At 36.2% G+C, this 21342-nt stretch overlaps 1 long non-coding RNA gene and 1 other non-coding gene across 2 annotated transcripts in view; one reads left to right on the top strand and one right to left on the bottom strand.

The window, feature by feature from the left end:
- The window catches only part of LOC145511090 (uncharacterized), a 704343-nt gene that overhangs the window by 446889 nt on the left and 236112 nt on the right, over positions 1-21342 (bottom strand). The window lies entirely within an intron of this gene.
- On the top strand, positions 19528-19638 carry LOC145511793 (U6 spliceosomal RNA). The gene has a single exon (XR_014058172.1). It is a non-coding gene; the product is annotated as a U6 spliceosomal RNA (small nuclear RNA).

Here is a 21342-nt window from a genome sequence, read left to right as displayed (position 1 = left end):
CTTGGCAGATGCATTGAGAATAATTGAGGATTATGTTTATCCCCTCCGTTGACATCTGGGAAAAAACCCCAGGCAAAAGTCAGCAGCCATTAATTCAAATAAGTATAGCTTCTTTGACAACACGATTGAACATCTTTCTATTTTAAAGATATAAAGTCTCCTTCAAAACCATCATATCTTTTACCACATCTAAGCTTTGCCACATAACTTACACATTGGGAAGTTGTTCAGACAACAGGGTAAGCACTTTCTGAATTTCTAATAAAGATGTATCAATAGTTATAAAAGAATGATGTTTTTCAACAGCCCGATTTTAAGTAACTTCACACATACCAGAAACACCTGCCAGCTACCTCTACAGACATCTTGCTTTCTAACACTGTATACCTTAAATACTCAAATGTATTATTCATGAAGTACTCCTAATTGATATTTGTTATTCAGATGAACTGCAAAGCTGTGGATCTCACCATCCTTAAAAAACATGTCATCTGGTTTATAGGAGATTAGAATCAAATTCAAGTATTTTCTCTCCCTTTCTCTCTTTCTCTCTTTCTGCCTTTCTTAGTTACTTTTGGTAAGTAATGTTCATATGTATTGTGGTATTTGTGACTGGCAACTTGTAGCTTCTATCACTTAAAAGGGTTTCTTTCCCCCTTAACTCTCTGGGTTATTCACCTGTCACCTTAAAACACCAAAAGAAAAAAAAAAAAAAAAGTCTGGCCACCAAGGTTGTGAGAATCATATTCAAAGTGCTTTTGCAAAGTTCTTGCAATTCAGCTGCCTGCTGTGTCAAACAGCAGAATATTAAAAGCCTTATGAGAGACAGAGAGAATAAATACAGATAAAAGAATTACCACATCAGTCACATATTTGCATTTGAGTAGTTAATTTTTTTTCAAAACTATACAAAACACTATTTCAAGTCATAATTCCTTTGTCTTGAGACCTTATCTTCCAGTCATTTTTTTAATTAAAATATCATGTTTTTAATTTTCTACTTTTATTTTTTTTTGGTAAAACACATACTGGTTCCATGGTATGGCTATGCTAAGAACCATGATCATCTACCTTAATGGCAACACTTCAACGTACAGCATGATGGCTGCATATTCTCAACACACTGGTGAAGTCTCAGATGGCATAATTAAACTCCTTGACCAAGATTCCCTGAGAAACCCCACACTGGTACACCCAGTCCCACAAAAAAATATTTCCTACAGCATCATCACTAAATCCCAAATCACAATTGAGAAAACTATTCTCAGCTTTCTGGGAGTACTCCATTCACTGTCCTAGGTGTAAAACATTTACTCATTGTATATTTTATATAGATAGATGATTTATTCCTAACTACTGAATTTTAAAAAGTCATCTTGACATGTTCCCAAATAGATATAGACAAGTGACTAAATTAACCTGCTGTCTCATTTTCTCTTCATTGTTGTTCTGTTACAGCTGGGTATCTTTCACTTTAAAGTAGCCTTGTTTCTTTTAAGACTGAATCAATACCCAGTAGTCTATCACAACACAGAAAAATCATTTTTTTCTTAAAATAGGGAGGAAAAGGCCTCGAAGGAAGAGTTAAAAACAGCACCATATTATAATTATGACTTGACTGATTCTGCTGAATACATATAATCATCAAACCTTACTGTTAGTAGTCTTGGTTACCTAAAGGAGCCTGCTTACCCCATGTGATCAGACCAGCAAAGGCAGTAGCAATCTATAGAACTTAGCCTCTTGCCATGTTCTTGTCATTGCTAAAGGCACGACATCCTGACATGGAATGTCAGGAAAACAAAATGAAATCTGAATTCCCAATATTATTTTAAAAGGAAATTCATATTAGGAGGGATAACGTTTAATTTAAAGCTACACACTGAAGCGATGAAAGATTTTTTCTTCTGAAGAGCTTTTAATAAAAAATGTACTTAGAGGACACTGATGCTGAAGCACTATGGAGAATTCAGCTAATTAACTTAACTTATTTTTTTCCTTATTCCTTCAAAAATGTTGACATGATATTTATGTTGTATTTAAAATATTATAATACCTATTCTTTTAAATGACACTTTTTTATTTTCTCTGCCCCATGAAGGTTATTATTTTCCTAGGAGATGTGGACAATATAACTATAGATTGACAATTTAAAGAATGCTGTATTTAATTCCTAGAAGGAAGTGCCATGTTTTGAACAGGACTGGGGGCATTAAATTCACTCCCAGATCCAACTTTGATGCTGGCAAGGCTGGTATGGAATAGTGCATTTTCATTTAGTGGGTTCCTCTGTCTCGGGTAAAATCAGAATAACCATGTGCTTTACAAGTGACCTTAATGCTTGTTATTTTTTAAATGGGCAAATAATTTTCAGGGAAAGGTGCATTACATACACAAACATGCAAATGTGGCAAATAAGTGAATCTATATTTAAGGTTAATTTTTATATCACCACCTTCATCCACAAAAATTCAAGATTGCTTATTATATTAACATATACAAAACCAAATGCATATACAAATTTTTAACTTATTAACTCTGAAATCACACTACCTGAGTTCAATATTCTGACAATACTCTATGATGATTAACTTTTCTGTGCCTTCAATTCCTTATATCAGAAAAACCGATCTCCCTTATAGCTTGTTTTGATGATAAGCATTATTATAATACATTTGAAAGTACTTAGTGCCAAACTTGTAGTAAACATGAGGCAGAAATTCCAGCTATGATTATCATAATACTAATGCATATGGAAGAAATTAGATATATCACTAGAATATAAATCCATAAAATCAGGCAATCAAAATAAAAAGTGAAAATTTAAAAAGTGAAAAAATAAGATTTTATGCTTCTTTTATGCTCATGTGCAGATGACACCACCCTTATGGCAGAAAAGTGAAGAGAAACTAAAGAGCTTCTTGAGGAAAGTGAAAGGGGAGAGTGAAAAAACTGGCTTAAAACTCAACATTCAAAAAACTAACATCATGGCATCCAGTCCCACCACTACAGGGCAAATACATGGGGAACAGTGGAAACAGTGGCAGACTTTATTTTGGGGGGCTCCAAAATCACTGCAGATGGTGATGGCAGCCATGAAATCAAAAGATGCCTGCTCCTTGGAAGACAAGCTATGACCAACTTAGTCACCATATTAAAAAGCAGAGACATTGCTTTGCCAACAAAGGCCCATCAAATCACAGCTATGGTTTTTTCGGTAGTCATGTATGGATGTGACAGTTGGACCATAAAGAAGGCTGAGCGCCAGAGAATTGATGCTTTTGAACTGTGGTGTTGGAGAAGATTCTTGAGAGTCCCTTGGACTGCAAGGGGATCCAACTAGTCCATCTTAAAGGAAATCAGTCCTGAATATTCATTGGAAGTACTGATGCTGAAGCTGAAGCTCCAATACTTTGGCCACCTGATGCGAAGAAATGACTCATTTGAAAAGACCCTGATGCTGGGAAAGATTAAAGGCAAGAGAACGGGATGACGGAGGATGCGATCGTGGATGGCATCACCAACTCGATGGACATGAGTTTGAGCAAGCTCTGGGAGTTGGTGATGGACAGGGAGGCCTGGCATGCTGCAGTCCATGGAGTCGCAGAGAGTCAGACTGAACTGAACTGAACGTACTTGGTAAAAGAAACCAGTATGCAAACTACTATTTATTATTTTTATTAGACTTCCATACTCTGAAGTGAAGTGAAATGAAGTCACTCAGTCGTGTCCGACTCTTTGCGACCCCATGGACTGCAGCCTACCAGGCTCCTCTGTCTGTCCATGGGATTCTCCAGGCAAGAGTACTGGAGTGGGTTGCCATTTCCTTCTCCAGGGGGATCTTCCCGACCCAGAGATTGAACCTGGGTCTCCTGCATTGTAGGCAAACACTTTTACTGTCTGAGCCATCAAGGAGTACTCTATTAATGCTCTAAAATACAACAAATTGTGTCATTCTATGCATTCCTTACTGATTTGCTGCAAACTAGCTCCATACTTCCTCCCCAAAAAATATTAAGAAAAAATGAATTGCTAAGAAACAATTTCTACGTCTGAGAACAGTTGACAAATGAAGACCAAAGACAATTAAATTACCTCATGCTTAGAATTACAAAAGTTACAGTAAATTCCCCTACTTTAAATCCAGTTCCATAAAAAGCATATTTAGATCTTCCATGGCTATGGATTTTCCAGTGGTCATGTATGGATGTGAGAGTTGGACGGTGAAGAAAGCTGAGCGCCGAAGAATTGATGCTTTTGAACTGTGGTGTTGGAGAAGACTCTTGAGAGTCCCTTGGACTGCAAGGAGATCTAACCAGTCCATCCTAAAGGAGATCAGTCCTGGGTGTTCATTGGAAGGACTGATGTTGAAGCTGAAACTCCAATATTTTGGCCACCTCATGCGAAGAGTTGACTCATTGGAAAAGACCCTAATGCTGGATAGGATTGGGGGCAGGAGGAAAAGGGGACGACAGAGGATGAGATGGTTGGATGGCATCACTGACTAGATGGACATGGGTTTGGGTAGACTCCGGGAGTCGGTGATGGACAGGGAGGCCTGGCGTGCTGCAATTCATGGGGTCGCAAAGAGTTGGACACAACTGAGCGACTGAACTGAACTGAGATTTTCCAAATTTGACTTCAGGTGCCTTTCATAGTTTTGCTTTACATTCCGATGTGCTTATTGGTTTATTAGGACTTCTCCAGGAAGCTTTTCTCAGCATGCTTGTGAATTTTGTGTGATTATAATTATTTGGAAACAAAGCCTAGATCTGCAAGAAGCATGAAAACGTACGACCAATATTTTTTTTTCCTAAATGAGGGTTAAAAAAAAAAAAATTTCAGAGATTTTCCAAGCATCACAAAATTTAGCTTTAAATTCAAACTGGATTCATGTTGGAATTAGAACATTCAGTTGTTTCCTTGACTTTAAAAGTCATAAATTTAATAACCCATTTATTAAGTATATCCTTAGTTATATAAAGCATTTTTAACTTTTTTCTAACAAATATGTCTTCACATCTAAACAGAGTATAGCTATTTATTTTTATTGATTATTTTACTTATAGTAATCACTACCATGTATATGTTCACTAATCACTCGGTAACAAGAAAATATATACCCACAGTTTCTACTCTCTGTTAATTTGCTTCAAAGGGAGGTACCATATGTTGAAAATTCACCTGGTGTTGGGGAGAGCAAATTTCCCTAAAAGATACAATGCCAGATGATCTCTACAAGACGATCTCTACAACATAAACTATCAAGTGTAACAAATTCAAATGCTCTCGAATCATAGACAGAAGTTTTACTATATTGGCAAAACACTTTTAAATTACACTACCTGTCCCCTCCATGATAGAATTCAACCTCAACATCGTTTTCCAGTCCAGAGTCACAATAACAAATACCAAAAACTTAGAGTAATATCTAGCCTTTAAGTAATTCAAAAAAAATGCCTACATTTATAACTATTTCATGCCTTTGTAAATTTTATCCTGGAGAAACTATCTTTCTTAAGGACAATGTAGGAAACATATAACTCTTAAATGTAAATGTATACTGTTTATAACCTTTCTTTGTCTTTGTCCTACTTTTCAATCTGTGTATCTAATTTAAGCTAGTCAGATAACTTTAAAAATTCTAATGTAAAAAGTAATTATGAAAATAAAAACATATCTACATACAAAAATTTGGACAGGAATGTTCGTAGACACATTATTCATAATAGCCAAGAAGTAGAAACTAACTGAACATCCATCAACGGATGAAGGAACAAAATGTGGCCTATCCGCACAAAAAGGAAAACCTACTGCTGCATGCTATGACAGAGATGAACGTTGAAAACATTTTGCTAGGTTAAAGAAGCCAGTCACAAAAGACCAAATGTTGCAGGATTCCATTTATATAAAATGTTCAAAATAAGCAAAACAACAGAAAGATAATAGTGGCCATCCAGGTACGGCATTGAAGGAGAGGGTTGATGGAAAATAGAGAGTGTTCTAAAAGCGATGATGGAGATGGTTGCCTAAGTCTGTGACTACACTAAAAACAACGTATAAGTCAGTCAGTTGTATGATATATGAATTATATTTTAACAAAGATGTTTTTGAAAAGTAATGGCAAATTTCAGCAATAATGCTGCTATATTTACAGACTGCCTCTCTTCCATTTAGAGGACATCCCTTGAGTATGTAGCTTTCTAACCAAATATGTGAGCTTAATGTCCTCTTGCCCTTCTCCCTTAGAGATGACTCACAGGGATAAAGGGAACGCTGGTCATGATACAGCTAGGTGGCCACAATTAGAAATCAAGGATTCTTTCTCTTACCAGGCTTTTGTCAGTATCAGGAAAGTTTCTTATTTGCTTCTTATGAAATGGATTTGACCTATTGTATTCTCTAACAATCCTTTTGTTACACTGTGACCAGCTTCTTTCTAAAGTATGTATTACTTATTTTTCAAATGCTTTATCTCAATATGTAAACTGACTCTCTTCTTTGATCTCTTTCTTTTTAAATGGAAGAGCCTCACTGTTTATGTGGTAGCTAGGTCTTGCACATTTGAAATCAACCACTTTTAAATTTAGAAAACTTTAAAATATTTACTATCTTTATAATGAAAGATGTCTAGAAATGATATAATTTATAAATATATGTATTTTTTTTCTTTCTTTCTTTGTCTGCTTAAAAGTAGTCCCTTAAATAAATGGTGCTTTAATTTTTTTTCCAGGCATCAATTTGAAAGTAATAATTCATAACATTTTGACTAAAGTTATGGTTTCTACATTTGGTATTTGAATCACCGAAAACTCCAGAGTCATCCTCTTGACTTCATAATCAAGGCCTCTAAAACATGATATGCATGTAGGAACTGCAGATATTTTATTTAACTGATTGTCCTTTGAAAGATGGGATCTGTCCTCCATCCCTAAGAATCTCTAACTTTTCCCTTTCCTCTTTAATTCTTCTGGGAACAACCTTGATTTTGCCCTCTTTCTCTGTCTTTTCCAACAGTTTGTTTTAATCACCTTACTTCTCCTGCTGCCCTCCCACCCACTTCCTAAACAGTCTCCCCTGGTAGGTTTTCTTCCCATGTGAACAATTCATCTTAGCTTTTGCCTAGAAAGTGTCACAATTTTCTCTCTGAGATATTGAGGAATAACTGTATCCCACCCCTAGAAATAAAATAACTGAGACACAAAGAACATTAACAACATTATAATAAGTTCCTGTTAAGTCTAAACACAGAGCCTGGTTCTTGAAATCTACTGTGGACATCCAAGTTACATTGATTAATACAAATTTAAGAAATTAGGCTCAGATTTCACCAAATAAGACAGAAATACTGAAATACATCATCAGTCTTTAAAATCTATCACAACAGTGCATGCTATGTATAATATTTTTTCTCTAAGTTATTTGCAATAAGGATGCATGCATCTTAAATATTTATTAAAGCCTTGTCCACAAACACTGGTACATTTTGCAAAATCATCTCAGGTAGGAAATATGTCCACTTTTTCTGACACCATAGTATGTTAAGTATCATGGAACCTAGCATTTTTCTGCCTCAAATTCTATGTATGGCTTGCCTCTCTTACTCAAAAAAGAAAAAAAAAAAATTCTTAAGAGTAGCATCCACATCTGAGTCATTTTTCTCCAACCAGTGATATTAGGCAATTTCTTTTCACCCAATAAAACTCAGCATTTGCTGCAGGAGGATATGTTCCTATCTTCTTCATAGCCCATGGAGCTGTTGTACAGATGCAAAATATGTTTCAAAGTTATCATTATTTTTTTGAGCTATAAGAACTTGATTTATCTTCCCTCGTAACTAAACAATTACAAAAATAATCATTATCATCAGAATTAGGGGAAAAACCCTCTCTATGCACTCTTTAGATCAAACCCAACTATTACAGAGAATACATTTTTAAAATCCATAAATATTACTACACCTAATTATTTTTCAGTGTTTTCCATATCAAACTTGTCCTTTAGAGACCACGTTGAACAAAATAGATCTGCGTATTTTCCCCAAATGACAGACAGCAAGCATCACACGTGAAAGGTGATCAATCTGCCTGATTGAAGCGCCACCACTCATCCAAACAAAATTCAGATCCCTGAGGAAGTCAGAAAACCAATGTGAAAAAGCAACTTTGCCAACATAATACTAACATTTCTTTCAAGATGGATTTTTGCTTTAGAAACCTCATAGAAATTTCATAGCAAGTAGTTCCAGTGAAAAATGTATGAGAGGAGACTGTGTAACGGCCTGACCCAATATAGAAAGAATAAGTTTATATTTAAAGAATATAATTCAACAAAGCTCATTTTTCATAATTTTTCACAGTAATATATTTAAACAAAGAGTTATTACCTATTCTAATTCCTCCAAACAAATTTGATCAATAAAGTAGAATAAGAGGTATATGTCACATTAACAGACTGAACTCCAATATGAAACCTGTATTTGAATTTATGACCCACTCCTTAACAACTCTGAGACACTGGGCAAGATAGGCAATCTCTCTCCACTACACTTTCTCAACTGAAAGGTGAAGTAAATAATTGTTCCTACCCAGTAAGGTTATGTGGTTTAAAATGACACTGCTTATGAACGGTTTAGTAGAGTACAGGTGCATAATTAAAAGGTCTAGATATTTTCAAAATAAGAGTGTCATACAATAACGTAAATAATTGAAGTTTTGAAGTTATCTTTATTTCAATTTCTTTTTGAAGCTTCAAAAACAAAAATACACTAACTAAAATAACCTCAAAATGTTACTTCTTTTTTTTTTTTTTCTGGGAAAAAGAAGATAACATTTATTTATGGACATCTTCTTGCCAGGTGGAAAATGTCACTATTTTAGAATATAATATCTCATTATAAGAAACACACTAAAGTTTTAATTTTTAGGAAACATGACTCACTCAAGTGAGACCCAAAATAAAAATTTTAATGTTTTTATAAGAAAGGGGTTACTTCTTATATCATCTTGGGCAAAGAACAATCTCCTATATCTAAAAACATTGCCTCATCTATTTTTTCTATTAAATAGGTTGGTAGAGGGAACAGGTTAAGCAATGGTTATAGGAAAGAAAAGGACACTCTCCTAGGTAGCCAGATTAACACTTGAAACTCATGTATTGCTTTGGACACCAAAGAGAACCCATAATGCCTTTCTATCTGAACTGACTTTGAATGTGTGCAAAGAACATGTAATTTAACCACCAGGAAATTCAAACACTTATCAGCAATTGGAAGGCAGAGCAATTTCTCAAAAGATGGCAGGGACCCAGTGGTCAAAATCAAGCTTAGAAGTAAAACTCCTGTCTTTCAGGGTAAAGGAAAAAGGGAGAATGAAAAGTGCCAGGAATCCAGTTCTTCAGGGACGCTGCATTAGGCCCAAGGCAGAAATGCAGGCGTGAAGGAAACACAGAATTAGGGTAAGGACTAAGTCTTGGGATAATATCCTACAAGATCATTTGATGGTCTCAAAAACTGAACCTTCTCAAATTTCTCCTATCCAAGATAAGAAATAGTCTGAAGCTACTCCTCAGGCTGGAAGCCAAATGGCTCCAATTTGAGAAGACAGACTTCAATGTCTGATGACTCTCACCCTGGGAAAGAAGACTTCTTTGCAGAATACTGAACAATAAAAAGAATACTAGCAGCATCTAGTGGTCTACCTATGTAAGTGTCCCCAGACCTAGGTCCTGAGACAGAAAAAGTGAGATTCTAAATGAACACGGTGAACTACTGATGGACTTTTATGGGTGTCTTATTTCTGGGAGAATAAGAGTGGAAAGAGAGCACCTGTCTAGACTACCATGTTCAAAGCACCGTGGGGAACACAAAGAAGCGTAAGATGTCCAAAGAGTTTAGTATAACTGTATTTCTTCCTGCACAGTTAGACAAAAATCAGTCAAGTATGGCTGAACATATTGATCTTTTCATATTCTTGATCAATCAATATATAGAGGATTAGAGTAATAAAGAATTTTGAGAGAGTAACATATGACGTATTTTCTTCTCTCGAGGTAGATGCAGTTATTGAACCTACTTAGATTCTATTTCCGTATCTACACCTGGCATTTTTAATCATCTGCTTGTAGGAACAGTTCTGTAGAATGACATTAAATGAAGGGCGGATTTTTCACTGCTTGCCGCTTATCCAACCATCTAAATCATTCACCCTATGTCTATGGTACGCAACCACAGTTTATTCTAAATAGTTCTAAGCAGCAGCTGAAATAAATCATTCGGAAGAATTATTATATCACAGAGACAATTCTATTAACAATATGGCCAAACATCTGTGCATAAAAGGACACTGGTATATTTTTTTTCAAAGGAATGCACATTTTTTAAAATTGTCAAAATGATCTTAAAGGGCTAGAAGCAGCTTCTAGAAAAGAAGTGTCTTATAACTGAAAAAAAATTAATTAAGCTCCCCTTTAAAGGTAGAAAAGGAATGAACATTACCTCAATTCTCATTCACTTGGATGCTTTTAAAATATTAAGGCATTAGTAAAATCGTGCGTCTAACTGCTATACTAGAATTTAGCTTTGATAACTAAGAATCATTCCTTTTCTGAATGCAGCATAGTTTCAAGTTCCCTTTTAAAGCATTTTTAGAAGGCAGTTCTTTTTATTCATAGCTCACTTCTCTTCTTTTCTTAATTAGTAGCTTGAATGTGATTTTCCCTTTTTTAAATTGAGCAGGCTGTGTAGCTAAATGGTGTTTTTGACATTCCTGCACTGGGGACAGATTCAAAACGAAGGCAGAAGACAATAGAGATTGACTACATACTTCAAGGCCCCAAATGGAGGGAAATGCTGGTAATTACAGGAATCCGGCAACACTTTGTCTCTTGGCATCTGTACTTGGAAAAACAATGAAATAATCATGGACAAATATGATGTGAAATGTGTTTATGGAGCAGCATGTTTTATTAACACTGAGCACAGCAGAGAGATAAGCACCACTTGCTAATTTTAAAATGTCTATGAACTGTGGCAATTAAGCCTAATAATTATTTAAAGACTGTAACAAAGATGAGTCCATTCGTACTGCATTTCAGAGAAAAAGAGTAAGTAGAGTGCTACAGTTCAGTTTGGATGATGTACCACCAGTGGAATTTTGTACATATCCTACCTGGTATGATTTGAAACTGGACATACTCCTAACATACTAGTCTCAAACTGAGGGGTCTCCTCAGGTCACATTTTGCTTCTTTGCTAATTTTTTTCTTGCTTCTGTTGTTGTAGAAACTATTTCTTGGGGTTCTTGTGTGTCTTTGATGTTAATTTTAGAGTGTTAATACACACCATGGGTGCCCAGCAGGAAACAGTATGTCTAATTTAATAAAGTAGTAAATATATTAATTGTTGTTTCCAGAATAGTCACTTTTCCCATTACAAATTTTTCTCAATAACAAACAAAAAAAAGCCACTGATTGTCTTTAGTCTTTTGACAGAAAACTAGGGAAAGAAGGTTTGTTAGACCCGTGGGCAAAGCAAAACTCTAGCTTCCACCACCTTAGTTGAATGACAACAGGCTCGGACTTAGGATGGCAGAACTACCAGAAATTGAATTGAGTATTAAAAACGCAAACAGACAAGACATCCAATTATAGATCATTAATAAAGGTTTATGTCAAGGAAAATTTTTATATAGTTTAATTTGTTTCCTATGGGGGGAAACAAGACATTTAGGTTGATTAGTAGAAAATAGTATTTCCTCTATTTTCTCCCCGCCATGTTTTCTGTGCTATCTTTTGCAATTCACTGTCATTTCCTGAGTAATTTTAAAAGATAAACTTGCATATTTTACTTTGTAGCAAGAGAATGAAAACACAATGAATAGCTGTTCTCTGAGTATAAACCAGGGAACGCCAAGCTTTATTCATCTCTGTTCTTTCTTCACAGAGCAAGTTTATTATGGCATTTATGCTGAAAAAAAATATTCATTGTATTTGATACAAAAGGGATGTTGTCAATAATTATTTCTGAGCCAAAGTTCTGTCAGCAGGAATGGAGTAGGACTGCCTCCCCTACCCACAACAAAAAACTCAGATGAGTTGATTTGTAACACTCTGTCCATTGCTTGTATTTTTCCTGCATTCTCAGCAGGATTATTCCACAACACTGGTACACACTCCATAGTTGCAGAGGCAATTTCTCATTAGACCTATAACTTGATAGAGAACCACATTACACAGGCATATGGAAAAGTAAATTGCACCAATAGCTTATTTTCAATGCCTCTCTTTTTTATTTGCATCGACATAATTGAGGAACAGAGCTGACCTTGGGCAAAAAGATGAAGCTGGAAATCAAAGCCCCAGCTTCTTTCTGTGGTGTCTAATCCTCCTAAATTATGAATTACCCCCAGACTCCACAACCCCACCCAACCGCCACACATATTAAAACATATGCACATACCTCAAACCCACCTTCCTCTTTGCTTCAGGTCAAAGGCTGACAGCAATTTCTGATTCCCAACACAAATGATTCTCAGTTGAGATGACTTTCCCTGAGATATTTGCATTTTAATCTAAACTTCTGTTTGTGAGATCTAAAAAACCATCTCCAGTTAGAGAGGGGGGGAAAGGTAAAAGATAGTGTTCAACGAAAAAAGATAAAACTGAGAGGGGGAACAAGATACATTTGGGAAGAAGCTCTAGCAGGAACTTTTATTTCACCAAAAAATTGTACTGGCCACCTCTCAGAATCGGTTTTGAAGGCGAGCATGTTCTGTTGTATCGGAGAAATGGAAGGAAACTGTGTACAGAAAGAATCTACATGAGGAAGGTCCACCTACATAGTCTCACAATTCCACAAGCCTTATCCAGCTGCTCCCATTTATTTAAAAAGAAAAGGAAGGGAGGAATCGAGAGAAAGAGGGAAGGAGAGAGGGAAAGAAGAAGCATCCCCCACAAGGGGCTAGGGACCTAAGAAAGCACGCGCCAACATCGTCTGCTTATTCCCACCCTAGTGGATTCTAATGCCCGTATCTTACTCAGAATTTAGCTTCTCAAGTCTGCTTATACGCTGAAAATCACATAAAATCTACCATCAAGAATTTTGTTCATTGATGTCAGTTCACTAAATTCAACACGCATCCAGGGTTGTTTTGTTCCCTCCAGTTGTGCAGATAGATTACTGCCCACTACGAGAGGCAAGCTGCGACTGACTGAGTGAAAGTAGAATTCCGTCTCAGATATTGCTGTATGCAACATAACTGGGTAGAGTGACTGACACAATTGTTCACTTATGGCCAAGGAATCTGAAAGCCGCCCTGCTAAGAATTGGTTTGTCAGTCTCAATCTAGCAGAATGATTTAACAGGAGCACCCATCAGTTCCTGACACAGAGACTCTTAGCTTAAGTCAGCTCTACACCTCCGTCCTTTAAGACTGGAACCTCTGAGAAAGGAGCCCCTGGTGATGATTGTAAAGAATCTCTGAAATGAAAAGCAGCATGGCAGGGAATAAATAAGATGACAGGAAGAAAGAGTCATAAAGTGCTGGCATTAGGTTTCAGCTAAAGCACTGAAGACAAATGTGTGGGGATCCAGAGTATGCTGATGGTCAAATGAAGAACTTTCTCTTTTAAAGTATATTCACATCTCCGAGTGTGACTATATGATGATTAGATCGTGACCGGTAATAGGAGGGACTGCAAACATTAACACAGTTTTAAAACACTGGTAAAGTGACAGAGAAAAGAAGAGATTACAAATTTGATTTCATGATGAAAAAGAAATATTAGTTACAGAAACCCACATAAATTTCATAGCACTGATGGCCTTTTGCTTATACTTATTAAAAGTATGCTAGATTACCGCTGCCTTGTTTGACTTGATGCATTCCTGCATTAGTATGAGCTCTTCTGCATGCTCTCCTCGTGTTTTTAGTTCAAATAATTGAAATGTAATTTGTTTTGTTTGCCATTACAAGACATTATTCAGGAAGAATGAAAATGTATTTTTCAATACTACTGATAGTATTAATGTGAGTTCTTTATCAAACAACTATAAGAAGCCTCTTCAAAATAAATATTTACGCCAAGCTGAGTTTTTGTTTTTGTAAGAAAATATAATACCTATGTACATATATATTATGGTTCAGAGATTGACAGTTTATTACACTTATTGTGAAAAATAGTGCAAATATTATTCAGTCATATTAGTATGCCCCCAAATGCCATTAGCTTATGATGACAGAAGTTTCTCATTCACTTTGCAATTCAATGCTGACAATCCTGTGCAGAGAGCTGCTTTCTTCCATGCATTGATTCAGGGATTCAGGATCCACCTACTTTGTAGGTCTTCTACCCCACAGGGCTTTGTGATTCTCTGCACCCAGCCAGTAGAAAAAGAAAGAATATGGAAAGGGTCTATCTATTTTTAAAAGGCTTGCCTTACATTATTTCCACTCTATTCCTCTGCATTTTGTTTGACTACCACCTAAGGATTTGCTGCCATCATTTTTTTCTCCCAGCTCTCTTAGTTCATAAAGTTCACAAAAGTTACTCTTTTGTCCCATTTTCTATTCAGAAATTAAGAACACAGGCACCAAGGGCTGAGTAGGACAGTGAGGGAAAGGTAAGTGGAGGTCACATCCTGATTCTAGGAATCAAGTCATTGATGATCTAACATCAGTACAATTGTGGGGAAAAGGTGGAGCTGGGAGCCACTGGTCCTACGTCTTTATCCCACTGGCATCTCTTCCCTTAAATGTTGGGTAAACTCGAAAAAACAGTTGTGCTCTTTGAGCTTATGTTTTTGCAGTTATAAAGTAAGGGAACTGTACAGGGACAACCTCATAAACCATAATTTGAGATTAAATTACTACATAAACCTGCATTAATTAATAAACTCATGGTCTTCCCAATGGTAAATGTATAGTTTTACTTATTCTTGAAATATTAAAAATAACTCAGAGACTTTATTATTTGTACGCCTCCCACTAAAACTATATTTACTACAAATTGAATTAAAATGGCTCTTTATTGTTGTTGTTGAGCAGCACGAAGACAGATAATCTGTATTGTTGTTGTTCAGTCGCTAAATTGTGCCCAACCCCTTGCAACCCCATGGACTACAAAATGGCAGGCTTCCCTGTCCTTCACTATCTTCCAGAGTCTGCTCAAACTCATGTCCATTGAGTCGATGATGCCATCCAACCATCTCATCCTCTGCTGCCTCCTTCCCCTTTTGCCTTCAATCTTTCCCAGCGTCAGAGTCTTTTCCAATGAGTTGGCTCTTTTCATCAAGCGGCCAAAGTATTGAAGCTTCAGCAACCAATACATGTTGATGTCCTTCCAATGAATATTCAGGGTTGATTTCCTTTCAGATTGACTGGTGTGATCTCTTTGCTGTCCAAGGGACTCTCAAGAGTCTTCTCCAGCACCAAAGTTCAAAAGCATCAGTTACTCAGTACTCAGCCTTCTTTGTACTCCAAGGCTCTTAATTGAGCATTTACTATATTCAATACATTCAGCTAAGTGAAATATATATCAAGTTCTACCAGCCATAAGTAGCACAACTGAGAGACATCCCAAGCCAACTCTGAAACCATAGTTCCTCATGGTTGTATTATACTAGATCCACAAACCACTGCTGTGAACCACTGGATAAGAAGAATTATCAAGAGGTGGTTCTTCCATATCTGTGTATCCGTGAACTCAGACCAAAGAGTAAAAAACCACTCTAGCCCACAATTCCACCAAGTGACATTTTTCAGTTTGAATACTTAGTCTCAGTTTCCTCATTAAAAAAAAAAAAAAATGAAATTTGTACAGCTAACCCTACCTCCTTCAAATGCCTTAAGTACCAATTAAGTCACTGCTTCAAAGCAATAAAAACCCAACTTCTGAGAATTAACCATATGAACATAAGGTAATGCAGCCAACTCAATTATCCATGGTAAGAGATGACAAGGAAAAATAAGGCTAAATTAAATATACAGGTGTCTCCAAACCACACTTTTGCCAATCATCTAAGCTCTTAACTAGTGCTAATAAGCTGCAAAATAGATAGATTTGAATTTTATGACTTTACCTCTCCACCCCCTACTCTTGTCTGGTTTAAGTGCTAAGGGGCAGTCAACCACCCTTTAAAAGGCAGGAAAAGCAGAGGTTGGACTGTGCAATCAATAGCCTGGATAATTAGCCTCTGAGTAATTGAGAGTTAACCGTCTTATATTAACTCCACCCCATTACTTCCAGAATATGAACAAGTCAGAACAAGCTGGACATGAATATCAGAGAGTAAAAGAAAAACAGTAGGGTATAAAGGAACACAGCCTTTTATCTCTGGGTTATCCTATGATGTGAACTCTATGACGCAAAACCACACGACAACGGCAGCCTTGCGAGGTAACTGCAAGCATGACCAGAGGGCTCCCGAGAGCCGTAAGGGACGTGTTTCCCCTCAGCGCCAGATTATTTTTCTCTTTTCTTCCCACAACAAAAGACTCACTCCAGGCGTTGGCTGTGTTCCCAAAAGATTGGGTAATTAAGCAGGTAAGATTTCCAAGGAGAAATAAATATTTTCCAGTTACTAGACACTGTCATTGGGCTTTGATTCAAATGTGTATAATTTTTGAACAGGAAACATAATGAAAGGAATGTTTCACAAATTAATATAAAGCCCAACGGCATACCTGGCAGCCTCTTACATGAAATCATTGTCTTTTACAAGCCAGGAATGTCGACTGAGTACCCATCTTGGAAAATGCTTTTCTCCTTGTAGGATTAGCACTGGTTTTACTGAAGGAAAACTCAACGTGAAGAAAAATACTCATAAAATACAACTTAAGTCTATTTTTCCTAGCTGTGAAGACGTTTTAAAAAAATACTGATATTGGTTTCCGCATGATCAGTGAAAATGATGCCTCTTATTCAGAAGTTGAGACGATAAAGAGAAGACTTAAATGACATGCAGAATTTTACAGAGTGACTAATTCAAATTAGAGGTTTGGATATAGATGCTGGGCTCTGGGACCAGAACGCCAAATTACTATTCTCCAAAAATAATGTAAAACTCTGAACAGTGAAATGGCTAAAATGTTGAGGAAATTCCCCCCAAAATATAATTTTAACTATGCATTGAGAATGAGTCAAGCACAGGTTGAATGAACAATTTTAGGATGTTGGAAAATGACTGAATCATCACTGGAAGAATGAGCAAATTTTTTCCCTTATAGTGGTGACAGCTTTAGAGTGATCATTCTACACTGTCTGTTCTCCCTATAGCAAAAAGTAAGATAATGGTTTAACCAAGCACAGTTTACATGAACTTGACTTAGAAAATTTGAAGTAATGTGATTAAAAATATATTTATAACTCATTTTATGCAAAGTAGAAAATGATATGAATATAAAAAATTAAACACCTCACAAATTGCTTAATTTCTAAGATGCTGAGCTGGCTGAATTTTAAACTCATTTGAATCATTAAACACTCCTTTTTTAAATTTATTTTTAATTGAAGGGTAATTGCTTTACAATCTTGTGCTGGTCTCCTCCATACCTCAACACGAATCAGTCATAGGTATACCTATGTCCCCTTCCTCTTGAACCTCCCTCCCACCTCCCTGAATCAGTAAATACTCTTACTACATGAGAAACACATTTTTATGTTTTCTATACGCTTCAGGGTGCATGTTATGTCATCATTTTAATGTTTATCATCAGCATGATTTTAAATATTTTTATGGTCTTTATTTTTCAAATAATTAAGTGGTCATAATGGTGCTTAGTACTAGGGGGTAAAAAAAAAATCCCGGAATCAATAATTCGGTTGTAAAATTTTAAGGCAATAAAATGTTGAGACAAAGGCTGTGCCTGTTACCAACTTATTGTCTGCTGGATTCAAATGCATCCTGCATCACCTGCTCTGTGAAAGACGGAAGGATCCTTTAAGTACTTCTTCCTTTGCTAGCTGGCATGATGTGAACATTTGTCAAGAGACTACAGGAAGGGCGCTGCATGAGAAAAAGCCTTTCCTTCTTGGTTCTGAGGTGCTCCCAGACTCGCTCCTGCAGCACAGGCAGCTTCTCCAGTGGCACAAACTTGCACTGGCAGTACAGAAGCTTCCAGAACACCTGGCTCCATCACATGCATGTGTGGTAGGAGCTGTACCCGGGGTCCAGAAGCTTCTGCAGTCATCTGCCTGAGGCAGTCTGTAACTGAAGACATCATGGCGAGAGTGCTCCCCAGCCCCTCCGGAGGGAGATTCCTGACAAGTTCCAAGGGGCAGAGTTCTAGCAAATTCCTCCAGAGCCTCAACACAATGATTTATCTGTCATTCACCAAGCCACAGCGGGGCCGTGTCTTTTAAGATCTGTATCTCAGCTTTGAAGAGGCAGTTCCTCCTTGGGTGCTTTATCTTACCCCTAGGGAGAGGGGTTTCTCTTTGCATCATCTGATCCTATTTTCTTCAGAATTTTCTATTATTAGCCAACTCTTAGTAACTATAATCCTTTGTCATGGCTAATTCTTTATTACAGCTTTCCTTGTTCAAATCACTCAGTGGATTCTGTCTTCCAAATGGAATCTGATACAAATTATGACAGAACCATTCTGATTGTCCATAACATTAATAATATTAATAATATTAGATCACAGCAAATATCTTAGAGAAAATTCTGAGAAAAGAAAAACGATTTTTAAAATATGCTAGAAACGTGAATATTTGCACATTTGAAGGAGGCATCCACTGCTTATATGTATTCTTCTAAGAAATTCTCTTGAATTATGATAATTTTAAAGTATGCTAGGTCTTCAGGAACCCATCCCTTAAATGTGATTGCTCCATACACACACATAAGCTTTCTAAAATGCCGTTGATGTCTTAAGCCACAATCTCACTAAGTGTTGAGTCTGCAAATTATGCATAAATATAATGCTTATAACTGTAAATATGAAACCACACACTGACCAAAATTACAGAATATTTAAAAATATTCTGAAATTGCAATGAGGTATGACTTTGTCCTCAAGGCAACACTCTTTCATGCATCTCTTACCAGAACCCGTATCATGCTGATCCTGTCTGTTCAGTCAAGTATCTTTTTCCTTGCACTGAAAAGGAGTCACAGGGGGAATAAAATACTAGGCAGAATGGATCAGCATCCAGCTTGCAGCCCATTGTGAATATTTATAGGGCATTTGAGTATTATTAGTCAAGTCTTTTTCTCAAAGCACTGTTTCATTTAGTATGTGATCAGAATAGTAACTGAGAAAAGAAAACTCTGTGTGTGTGTGTGTACATGGACATATACGTACATGGGCTCACATCTGTGTAACCTGCCCACTGGCATTTTTCCTGTGATATTTTTCAGTCTCCCTTTTAGGCTTAGTTTTGTCTTTCAACTCTCATTTTATGTATCTCACAAAGTTTAGAACTAGACCCTCTTTTTCTTGAGACATAAGAAATGGAAGCAGAGTTCACTTTACAAAAACAACATAGGCTCCTTCAACAGAAATCAAGAATTACAGATAACCAGCACTCGTTCAGCAGCACCTATGCTAAAATTGGAATGATACAGAGAAAATTAACATGGCCCCTGCTCAAGGAAATATGAAAGTCTATAACTAATAACCATAACTCCTTTAGCTTATCCAGTGGCAATTTTTGTTACCACCTTCTATGCACATACACACACACAAGTCACATTCTTCAGGATATTTTTCTTAATGTGAAATATTTGTGTCTACTATTTTTCCAGTAAATTTTTCCAGTTAGTCCATTTGCATGATATATTTCAGAACCACAACATTTCAGTATCAAAACGAGTTTCAAGGTAAAAGTAAATGATTAAAGGAAGAATATGAAATACATTTTTTTTTTAAGTTTGAAAAAACCCTGGAACTAGGAATATTTATTTTCTAACAAAGCATTGCGTTGACCAAACAAATTGCTCTTGGCTAAGTACCCTCTTTTGGAGGAAAACAGCACTGTTTGTGATAATTAGAATTATTGAAATGCAACTAAATGCCTGAAGTATGTCCAGATATACCAGAAATAGTGATCAGATCAAAGGTTTATGGTTTGAAAGACTGAGATCTAGAATAGAAAACATCAAAGCATATCAGACCAGTTGGTTCTCACTAAGTTTTATATTTTATTCCCATGCCCCCAAAAAGGATATGGCCATCTCAAAGTCAGTTATGAACAATTACTCTCTCTTACACAGGATGGTCATAATGAACTTCACAAATCAAATAACTCAGTGAATTAAACGTTTGCCACAGTTTCCATACATACTTTGTAAAGCAGTGCCCATGCACACACACACACACACATGTCTATATCTTACTTGTAAGAAGAAGGCATTGTCTAAAGTATCTCAAGTAAAGGCTGTTCTTTGTCACATAATCATATCTCAGAAAAGTAACTTCACTAACGTGTATATTCCAGAATAGATTTTTTTCTTCTGCCAAGAAAACTAAAAGGATCAGATTTGTGTCACCATTATCTCAGAATAAGATGACATTCTCCATTATTCCAACCTCTGAGGATAAAGAATTTCCTAATATGTAATGATTTATTTTTGATGTTGAACAAGTTACTTGTGGAAATACATAAGCTGATTTAATGTATGTTTGAAAACATTATGTTGCTATTAGGAAACAGAATCCCTTATCAGAACTAAAGACTTAAGAGCAATAAATAAATTTCCTTTAATAAAACATTAGTCGGAAATAAAAAACACAGTATTTTTCATACTTTTCACTTAAAATAAATTACAATATGATTCTTAAAGGATTTCAATATAAAAGAATTTTCATGCTATTTTTTTAGCACTAATATACTGCTGATTTCCAACATAAGAAGACAACGGACAGAATCACATATTGCAGTTCAATTCTTTAAAGATGAATCTGTGAAACTTCCTAGATAATATATCTTCATAATAAATTACATATAAGTCAGAGGTTTAGACTGATCAAACTGGCAAAGAAGAATCAGTAATTAAACTTCTACTCCATGGACAGATTTTTCACCTAGGGAAATCTCTACATAGGGCCACCACCACCTGGCTGCTTCAGAAGGCATGAGGTCATTACAATTAATCTCATAATATCCTGACATTTAAACTCTGGAATTCCAAATACCCTACCAAAATACCCACACTATGACTTAGTTAACCTTCAGAATCACTAGCAAAGTGGAGCTTTACTTTGGCAATTGAATGCCCACTACATTAAAAACAAAAAACAAACAAACAAAAGAAAACCTGTTTTAAGAGGTATTCAAGCATGCAGAAAATAAGACCTGTACCCTTCTAGGAATTAAAATGTAATTAAGAGAAGACAT

Source organism: Giraffa tippelskirchi, chromosome 6 (genome assembly GCF_054371585.1).
Source record: "Giraffa tippelskirchi isolate mGirTip1 chromosome 6, T2T-mGirTip1v1.2.pri, whole genome shotgun sequence".
NCBI classification, from domain to species: domain Eukaryota; kingdom Metazoa; phylum Chordata; class Mammalia; order Artiodactyla; family Giraffidae; genus Giraffa; species Giraffa tippelskirchi.
The sequence above is the reverse complement of the archived record's forward strand: the minus strand, read 5'-3'. Positions and strand labels throughout refer to the sequence as shown.